This window comes from Balaenoptera borealis, assembly GCF_965194805.1.
Source record: "Balaenoptera borealis genome assembly, chromosome: 14".
NCBI classification, from domain to species: Eukaryota; Metazoa; Chordata; class Mammalia; order Artiodactyla; family Balaenopteridae; genus Balaenoptera; species Balaenoptera borealis.
In genome coordinates, this window is record NC_138875.1 from 44212268 (window position 1) to 44222906 (window position 10639).

A 10639-nucleotide genomic window follows, 5' to 3' on the forward strand; every position below is an offset into this window, starting at 1 on the left:
TCTATGGGAAGATAAGCAGAGCATCTGTTGCACTGAGCTCAGAAACAAACGTCCTCTGCTGCTCTTCGAGATAACGTCCACAGAAGGCTGAAAATTAAAATAAAATAAACAGGGCTGCAGATTGTTCAAATTAGGCTACATGAAAGCCAGAGGAACAGTCTATCATTTAGCTGTTAAATTAGACCACGGCTGCTGCCGATTTGAGAGCAGATGAATGAATGACAAGTGTTAATAAACCCGGGAAAAGGTGCAAAGTAAGCCACAGGGAAGCAAGGAATGCAGAGCAGATGGACAGTTGGATTTGAACAGAAGGAGAAAAATGGAATTTTTAGCTTGAGTTTTTTTTTTAAAGATAGCAATAACCTATATTTCTACAGATGGACTTCTTTGCTTTCTGAAAGATTTTTAAAGTTCATCTCTTTCCATTTGCTGTCAGAGAAGGACGGCTAGGGGATGCTAGTAAAAAGATACAGATAAGAATTCCATGGGTAAGAGTACTGGATGTTTTCCATAAATTTCAAAGAGCATTTATCACTTTGTACACTGAGTTATAATACATCAGCATTTTATAAGACTCGAAACCCAAATACAGGTCAATGAAATTAATCAATTAACAGTCTACCTCCAGTATGTTGAAATACAAAAGAACTATTCATTCGCTGCCATTTGGCAATGAACTGTAGGTGATAAATCTCGCTATTTTAAGAACCAAAACTTTTTCATTTGAAACTATTTGTTGAATGAATGAACGAATGGATGGATGAAATGGATTGTACAGTTGCATTCAGTAGCATTGAAAATAATTTCTGGGTGAACTTGTAAACAGAAGTCACACTGCAATACCATCATACAAGGACACCCTTGGGCGCTGAAATGTGAGTTGGAATCACAGCTTTACTTAGGCGGTCCTCACTTGGAGGGTTGAACATTATGAATCAAGTCTAGAGGGCAGTGGGATTGGCCAACCAAGAGACTGTCATTAATGGTCACTGGGCACCTGCTCTGAGAGGACCCTAAATGGTAAGTGATCAGACCCCACGATTGGCTTAAAAAAAAGCAGTACCAGGTTTCTGATAGGTGAGGTAGAATTGAGTTCTGCACATCCTTAGTAAGTCCAATATCTTTCCTCTGAGAAGGTCTCATGAACTCACATCAAAGTCCTAGGGAACAGGAATAAAGACGCAGACGTAGAGAATGGACTTGAGGACATGGGGAGGGGGAAGGGTAAGCTGGGACAAAGTTAGAGAGTGGCATGGACATATATACACTACCAAATGTAAAATAGATAGCTTGTGTCCGCCTAGAGGGGTGGGATAGGGAGGGTGGGAGGGAGACAAAAGAGGGAGGAGACATGGGGATATAGGTATATGTATAGCTGATTCACTTTGTTATACAGCAGAAACTAATACACCATTGTAAAGCAATTTTACTCCAATAAAGATGTTAAAAAAAAACAAAAACAAAGTCCTAGGGAAATGGTGAAAGCAAAGGAAAAACCAAAAGAATTATCGTTATATAAGATCCTGGGCTTCCCTGGTGGCATAGTGGTTGAGAGTCCACCTGCCAATGCAGGGGACACAGGTTCGAGCCCTGGTCCGGGAAGACCCCACATGCCGCGGAGCAACTAAGCGCATGTGCCACAACTACGGAGCCTGCGCTCTAGAGCCTCCAAGCCACAACTACTGAGCCCGTGTGCCACAACTGCTGAAGCCTGTGCACCTAGAGCCCGTGCTCCACAAGAGAAGCCACCGCAATGAGAAGCCCACACACTGCAACGAAGAATAGCTCCCACTCACCACAACTAGAGAAAGCCCACACACAGCAATGAAGACCCAACACAGACAAAAATAAGTAATAAAAATATAAAATATAAAAAAGATTCTTATGCAGCACTGGTAACACCGCCACACACTCTAGCATGGTTTCAGAGAACACAGGACAGCTCCAGCACATCAGCAGCAGTAGCAACCTTCCATGAAAGGACAGCTTCAGGACAGCTATGTCCCAGTCTGGCATCATGGCTTAGCCACCGTGACACAGCTGCACCACCACCAGAGTCTATGCGCACTCGCAATCAGTGATATTGAGCATCTTTTCATGTACTTACTGGCAATTTGTATGTCTTATTTGGAAAAATGTCTATTCAGGTCCTCTGCCCATTTTTAAATACGACTGGTTTTTTGCTATTGGGTTGTATGAGTTCCTTAACCCGTTATCAGATAGATAGTTTGCATATATTTTCCCCCATTCTCTATGTTGCCTTTCATTTTGTTAATGATTTATTTTGCTGTGCAGAATCTTTTTAGTTTGATGTTGTCCAATCATTTATTTTTGCATTTGTTGGTTGGGCTTTTGGTATCATATCCAAAAATTCATTGCCAAGACCAATGTCAATGAGCATTTTTCCTATGTTTTCTACTAGGAGTTTTACAGTTTCAGGTCTTATGTTTAAGCCTTCAATAGACCCATTTCGAGTTAATTTTTGTGAGTGGTGAAAGATAGGAATCCAGTTTCATTCTTTTGCATGTGAATATCCAGTTTTCCCAATACCATTTATTGAAGGGACTATACTTTCCCCACTGAGTATTCTTGGCTCTCTATGAGGGTTTATTTCTGGGCTTTCTATTCTGTTCCATTGATCTATGTGTCTGTTTTGATGAAAGTACCATACTGTGTTGATTACTAGAGCTCTGTAGTATAGTTGGAAATCAGGTAGTGTGATGCTTCCAGCTTTGTTCTTTTCAGGATTGCTTTTTATAAGATTAAGTATAAGAAATTCAAATGTTATTTGTGTTACCAAGTCCAAGCCTGTACTGCTTGCTGCATGACAGGCAATAAATGGAGAGACAGGTTGTTGGGGCAAGGAATAGCAACTTTATTCTGAAAGCCAGCAGACCAAGAAGATGGTGGACTTGTGTCCCAAAGAACCATCTTGCCTGACTTAGAATTCAGGCTTCTTTTATACTAAAGGGGAGGGAGTAAAGCCAAATACTTCCTGGTTCTGGTCAGCCTCAGGAGGGGATGTGATGATTTCTATCTCCCTGCAGTTATTCACAGGTGGGCCTGGTCAGGATGTTTCTTATGAAGCTGACAAAGGTATTTTAGCTTAATGTTCATTACCTGGGAGGCAGGCATCCCAGAGATGGGCCATTAGGTATAATTTAAGCTTATAGGCAACATCCCTTTAGGGATTAACTTGTAACAGAATACAAAGGTTCTTCCCTATTACTACAATTCCCCACTGTCAATGTCCATTCCATAATCTTGTGGGAAAAGGGACAAAGACCACTCTGACTACTTCCAGAAGCTACAAATATTCCTTAGAATCTTTAGTGAGTCCTTTATCTACAACTATTTGAACGTGATGAACCCAGTTAGCACTTTGTTCATTTGTAATTCAACTTGGGGTTTTGGTTCCAGTTCCCAATACATGTACTAAATTCCTGTGTTGTTTATTTGGACAAAATTACACAAATTGGTTGATGCTTCTCCAGCTCCAGTGAAAAAACCATCTACTTCAGTTGGATGGGCAGACCTGTTGGAGGCAAATGCGTGAACAGAGGTTGGTATAGAGCCCAAAGTTTTAACAAGTTGGCAACTGCTAGTTCTTTTAGAGCATTTACAGATTCTCTCACCTGGGCAGACACCTGGAATAGCCTACCACACAATATTTCAAAGGGGCTTAATTTAAGCCTGCTTCTGGGAGCCACTGATCCAGAGCAAGGCAACTGGCAAGGCCTTATCCCAAGTTAAGTTGGTATTCATTTTCTCAGTTTTTCCTGTTGATTGTGGTCTCCAGGATGAATGTAGTCCCAATGCCTTAATCCAAATCAGGGGATAATTTCCTTAAGAAGGGCTTTAACCAATTAAAAAGTACTGATTTTAAAAAATAACTTAGAAGACATTGGGACAGCCAAAAGGCACAGGAAAAGACGTTCAACATCACTAATCATTAGACAAATGCAAATCAAAACTACAATGAGGTATCACCTCACACCAGTCAGAATGACCATCGTCAAAAGTCTACAAACAATAAATGATGGAGAGGGTGTGAAGAAAAGGGAACCCTCCTACACTGTTGGTAAGAATGTAAATTGGTGCAGCCATTATGGAAAACTGTATAGAGGTTCCCTAAAAAATTAAAAATAGAGCTACCCTATGATCTAGCAATCCTACTCCTGGGAATATATCTGGAGAAAACCATAATTTGAAAATATATATGCACCCCGATGCTCACTGCAGCACTATTTACAATGGCTAAGGCACGGAAGCAACCTAAATGTCCATCAACAGAGGAATGGATAAAGAAGATGTGGTACATACATACAATGGAATATTACTCAGCCATGAAAAAAGAATGAAATAATGCTATTTACAGCAACATGGATGGAACTAGAGATTATCACACTAAGTGAAGTAAGCCAAAGACAAATATCATGATATCGCTTATATGTGGAATCTAAAAAGATGATACAAATGAACTTATTTACAAAAAAGAAATAGGCCCACAGACATAGGAAAAAACTTATGATTACCAAAGGGGAAAGGGACAGGGGGAGGGATAAATTAGGAGTTTGGGATTGCCATATACACACTACTATATATAAAATAGATAAACAAGGACTTACTGTATGGCACAGGGAATGGTACTCAATATTTTGTAATAACCTATTAGGGAAAAGAATCTAAAGAAGGATATATACATGTATAACTGAATCACTTTGCTGTACACCTGAAACACAACATTGTAAATCAACTATATTTCAATTAAAAATTTTTTAATAATTAAAAAAATAAAAATCACTTAAAACTGCTACACACAAAACAAATTGTTCACAAAATATTCTCCTTTCCTTCTGAAGGTTTTACGATGCATTGTTATCATTAATCAGTCTTTTACTATTAAACTTAATTGGCCAATTGAGACAATTCTGAGACCATTCTTCCACCACTGATTGAGACTGGCATAACTGCCAGAGCGGCTGGGACAGCTAGCTCAAAGGGAGGGGTTAAGGTTTGAAGCAACATATCCTCACTCTCGTTCCCTTCCTTTTCTTATTTTCCCTGATGTAATAGGACAAATGCTTGCACATAAGAATTTCATCATTCTTCCCTGCTCTTCACAAAATAGCTAAAGAGTCATTCAAAAGCCACTGTAAAACCATAAATAGCAATTGATCACCTCTAACCATTAAAAGGTTGCCTTTTTGCTTTGGCATCAACCAACTGGGATTACAATGCAACTGAAAAGAAACTTGGTTACTGCTGTGACATACAACAATTTAAGATAATTACTAAAACTATGACTGATGGGACTTCCCTGGTGGTCCAGTGGTTAAGACTCTGTGCTTCCAGTGCAGGGGGCACAGGTTCCATCCTTGGTCAGGGAACTAAGATCTCACATGCTGCACAGTGTGGCCAAAAGATAAAATAAAAATTAAAAATTGTTTTAAAATTTTTAATAAAATAAAATTATGACTGCTATCGTTTACCAGGATATACTAGAACTTTAGGAGTTCCATATGATTTCCAGAATGTGTACGTTAATAGCATTTACCCACATGATACAAGAAGTTTTATCACCACTTATTTGATGATGCTGCCCACATAATTTAACATATCAAATAGGCCTAATTAGTTTAATATTTCTCTCTCTGAGATGGAGAGAAAATAATTTGAGTTGTTCCAGGGACCCTTTGGAAAACCTCAAAGTTAGCTAGAGGTCAAGTGAACTTCATTTAGAATTTGATCTTTGGGAAGTTTGTCAGAAATATCAAAAAGTTTTAACCACCGATAATAAAAGAGCTCAAAGGCAAGTACAGATCACTTAAAGAAACTCGCAATCTATTACCAAAAGCAGTTCAATATTTTAAGAAAACTTTGTCCTCTTAGAGAACCAAATTCAGGTTTTGTGCCACTTTACCTTTAAAATTCATTTTCTTAAGTTCAATCTTAGCCAATCCTGACTATGCACAAAACTCTTTCAGTGTTCCTCCTCCACAAAATTTCTGTATCCATATTATTCTGTCCCTCACTTTCTTTTCCATTCAGAAACAACCAGCTCTAGGACAAAACCACCTTTTTCCCTTTTACAAAATGCATTTTCATTCCTCATACTTTCTCTGCTGAAGACACACATCCTACATCTTTGCATACTGAAATGTTTCCCTTATAATTCTTAACCTTAAAACCTTAATCTCTAGTGAAAACCAAGAAGCAAGTACTTGTAAACTGTCATACCAGCATTTCCTGATTGACAAACTCTCTGGAGAAGGCAAAGATAGGCAAATTTAGATATGCCCAGCAAATAATGTTCTAATATTTTATCCTATTTGAAATGACCCAGATAGTCAATGAATTCTCTTCATTTAATTTAGTTTAGTTTCAAAATACAAAATCTTGAGACTATTTTACATAGACATTCCCAAAACATAATTATATCTATAGAGTTTACCTAAAACTCTTAACTCATTTACCTCTATTTTATTTACTCAAAAGCTTATCATATTATTTTTCTTGCTGACATATTTTGTAACAAGAATAATAAGGTCTTACTTAATTTCTAGTAAACCTAAGTTCAATAAAATATTATGCTTAACGTTGATGACTCAAAAGACATGTCTGTATTAATCAAGCCAACAAGCTTAAGTTAACTCTGATACCAGATATTAATTCAATACCGAATATTTCCTAGATCATGTGAACCCAAAATTCATTCTGGCCAGTTTTTTATATGAGTATATATATAAGCACTTAATTTCCTTTAAGACAATTAATTTTGGAAATGCCACACAACTATTAACACACGTACAAACACACAAAAAAACACAGGGACCTCACAGTTCCCGTTCCAAAATTTCAGCCGTGAATTGGGTACAACAATGTAAAACCCACCAGTTACAAAAGAGGTTGGATTCAAATTGGGTTTCTGGTAGATGGGACAGATCAAGGTCAGCTGTCTAGATGGCTAAACACTTTTTACTAGTATTTATGGAAAAGACACTTATTTCTGTGTGTAGATTTTGGTGATTTTAGGAACCAAGTAGAACGTTTCTCTTCTTCCTGGGAATGTCTCACTCTTGGACAAGAACAGACAGGTTTTTTGTTCTTTCCCTGTTCCTTTCCTCCATTAGTAAAAGTTTTAAATATCGCAAAACCGATTTGGCTGTAAATGGAGAAACAGAACCAAACAAAATGAAACAAAAAACCTAAAGGACAAACAGAAAATTCTAAATAAACCCTCAAGTTCAATCTTGGGGTTTTACATATACCTGTGACACAGGAGACCATAAACGATGTAATTAACACAGCAAGGGTAGCAGTACACGGTGCACAGGGCCCCAAGATAAGCCAGCCGAAACCCCTTGTGGAGATCCTCACAGGTACTGTGGCCACACAACGTAACAATAAAATATCATCCTCTTCTCACCCATGGGTTCAGAGCTGTAATCAGATCACTTATCCAAAATGCGCCTCAGAGCACTTTCTTTAAGGATAGTTGAAACATTCCCTATTTTTAAAGACAGGAATTCAAGCCAAAAAACCACAAACGACACACACAAATGCTAGCGTCCAAAGAAACCACAAACCGGTTCACAAACTGGGTAAAAGTCCAACAGCTCTTTCCTCTCTCCAACAGGGTACCCCACTCAAATACAAAAGAAATTGGTTTATTCCGGAAAAAAAGCCCCAAACAGAGAGGAAATAAAGCTCCCGGCTGTACACACCAGAGCAACTTACCCTACTGTATGAAGCCCCTCGGTTCCCAAGTGTCGATTCTTCGCTCCAACTGCCAAGCCCTGGGGGAGCCGGTGCCACTTTGGGGAATTTTGAAGAGAAGATCCTTAGGACAAGTGGTCCCGGCAGCTGCTCGGGCCCAACTGGGGTTGGCCAGCCACAAGCAACAAGGCTCCAGGCTGGCTGGGCCCAAATGTGTTAGTCCAAGCTCGTGCTACTTGCCTCACGGCAGGCTAATAAACGGAGTGATGAGTTGTAGGGGCAAAGGAATAGCAACTTTATTCAGAAAGCCCGCAGACCGAGAAGATGATAGACTCGTATCCCAAAAAACCATCTTGCCTGAGTGAGCATTCAGGCTTCTTTTATACTAAAGGGGAGGGAGTAAAGCCAAACACTTCCTGGTTCTGGTCAGCTTCCGGAGGGGATGTGATGATTTCTATCTCCCAGCAGTTATTCACAGGTGGGCCTGGTCAGGATGTTTCTTGTGAAACTGACAAAGGTATTTGAGCTTAATGCTCATTACCTGGGGAGGCCGGCTTCCCAGAGATGGGCCATTAGGTATAATTTAAGCTTATAGGCAACATCCCTTTAGGGATTAACTTGTAATAGAATACAAAGGTTCTTCCCTATTATATTTGGGGTCTTCTGTGGTTTCATATGAATTTTAGGATTTTCTATTTTTATAAAAAATGGGATTGGAATTTTGATAGGGATTGCATTGAATCTATAGACGGCTTTGGGCAATGTGGACGTTTTAACAATATTAAATCTTCTGATCCATGAATACATGACATCTTTCCATTTACTTGTGTCTTCCTCAGTTTCTTTTATCAGTCTTATACTTTTCAGTGTACAAATCTTTCACCTCTTTGGTTAAATTTATTCCCAAATGTTTTATTGTTTGTTTTGTTTTGTTTTATTGGGGTATAGTTGCTTTACAATGTTGTGTTAGTTTCTGCTGTACAACAAAGTGAATCTATTATAAACGGGGCTGTTTTCTTTGTTTCTCTTTCAGATATTTCACTGTTAGTGCATAGAACTCAATTGATTTCTGTATGTTAATTTTATATCCTGCAACTTTACTGAATTTGTTTATTAGTTCCTTGGTGGTGTCTTTAGGATATTCTTTAAATAGCATCACATCATCTGCAAACATAGACAATTTTACATCTTCCTTTCCAATTTGAATGCCCTTTATTTCTTTCTCTTGCCTGATTGCTCTGGCTGTGACTTCCAGTACTATGTTGAGTAGGAGTGGCTAGAGTGGGTACCCTTGTCTTTTTGCTGATATTAAAGAAAAAGCTTTCAACCTTTCACCACTGAGTATGACCTTAGCTGTGGACTTGTCATATATGGCCTTTATTATGTTGAGGTTACTGTTAACGGTACCTTAATTTTACTGCCCAGGCTAGGGAAACGTATGCTATCCTGTTTTCCTCCAGTCTTTCATATACTTTTTAATGTTTAAGCCTCTGAACAGTTTCAAATTCATTGCAGTATATAAACTAAGTATAAATCTAAATTAATTTTCCCTATCCTGCTATCCAGTTACCACAATAATCTTAGTAATGACTTAGGAAGAATTTATAGTGAGTTTATATTGTATTATAGTCAGGGAAGCAGGAATTCTCAAGTCCACCTCTGTCAGCCATATCCATCCAAGCCTTCCCTCAGGCTCCCCCAAAAATTTGCTATAAGAAAGAGCAAAGAAGAAAGTATCACTTTGATAGAACTGAGCTAGTGTCTAATACTCCCACTGTATCCCTGTGATGAAACTGAGCTGGAGCATGCAACTGGGACCTCTCAACTAACGCCTGCACCAAAAGCCTGAGATAATGCCAGATGCAAGGTACAGCAGCATAGTGATCTGTACCCTTAGATGTGTATGTAGAGAAGAGGGAGACCTGGCAGGCCCTGAGTCCAGTTAGCCAAGTACATGGAAGATACTCAGCCCTGGAAACAAGGAGGCAGAGAGGCAAGCTGAGGGCAGAATTACCCTCTGGTTGCCGTATTGCTCCTGTTCTGTCATACATTAATTTTATAATATATGAGCAATGGAATAGAATCCTTTGGGCAATTCTTCTTCTTTTAACTCAGTAGTATAATGTTTTGGTTTTCATTACTTTCTAAAATGTTTCAAATATGATCAATTTTATGTAAATATGTACACATTTATAAATTCATACTGAGTCCTTTTAGTGCTCTTGGTGACTATCAGATTGTCAAGTTCTATTTTCTATTCTGTTATAACTTCCCTTGATAATGCATCAGTGATGCATAAACCTATGTATTATATTTAGTTAAGATTATTGTCTCCTTTATTTAAAATTCTCAACTGGGAATATTATGTATCTGTCCATTTATTCTTGTCCTCTTTTATTTTTCATGTTAAGCTTTTTATGATTTTCTTAAATGTTGTGTGTCCTGAGTTAACTCTCAGTAATTCAATATTTGCACAAAGAAAAAAAAAAGAATCTTTCATTATCATTGTATATTTTAGCATTATGGCACACACATACAGTAATAAATCTTCAATATTTACGTTATATATACAATTAGGAGAACTTATTACCTCTGGCAATTTTTTCTAGATTCTTTTGAATTTTGCAATAACTGACTAATAATTACAAAATTAAAATGTTTATTTCTTTATTCCCATTATTTACAATTAGTGTGTCCTTTTTAACTATCATCAGAATTTTTAGATGGTAACTAAGGCTTTTTTTTTTGTCTAATAAGACTATCTCTAGTGCTAGACTAAGCAGTGTTTTTATTTCTACAAATCTTAACATATGCAATTTTTAAAACCAAATGGAAAGAAACATGATTAAGTATAAGAAATTCAAATGCTAAATAGAGTGGCAGTCTTTCATTCCTTTTAATGAATGAGAAAAAGATCTCT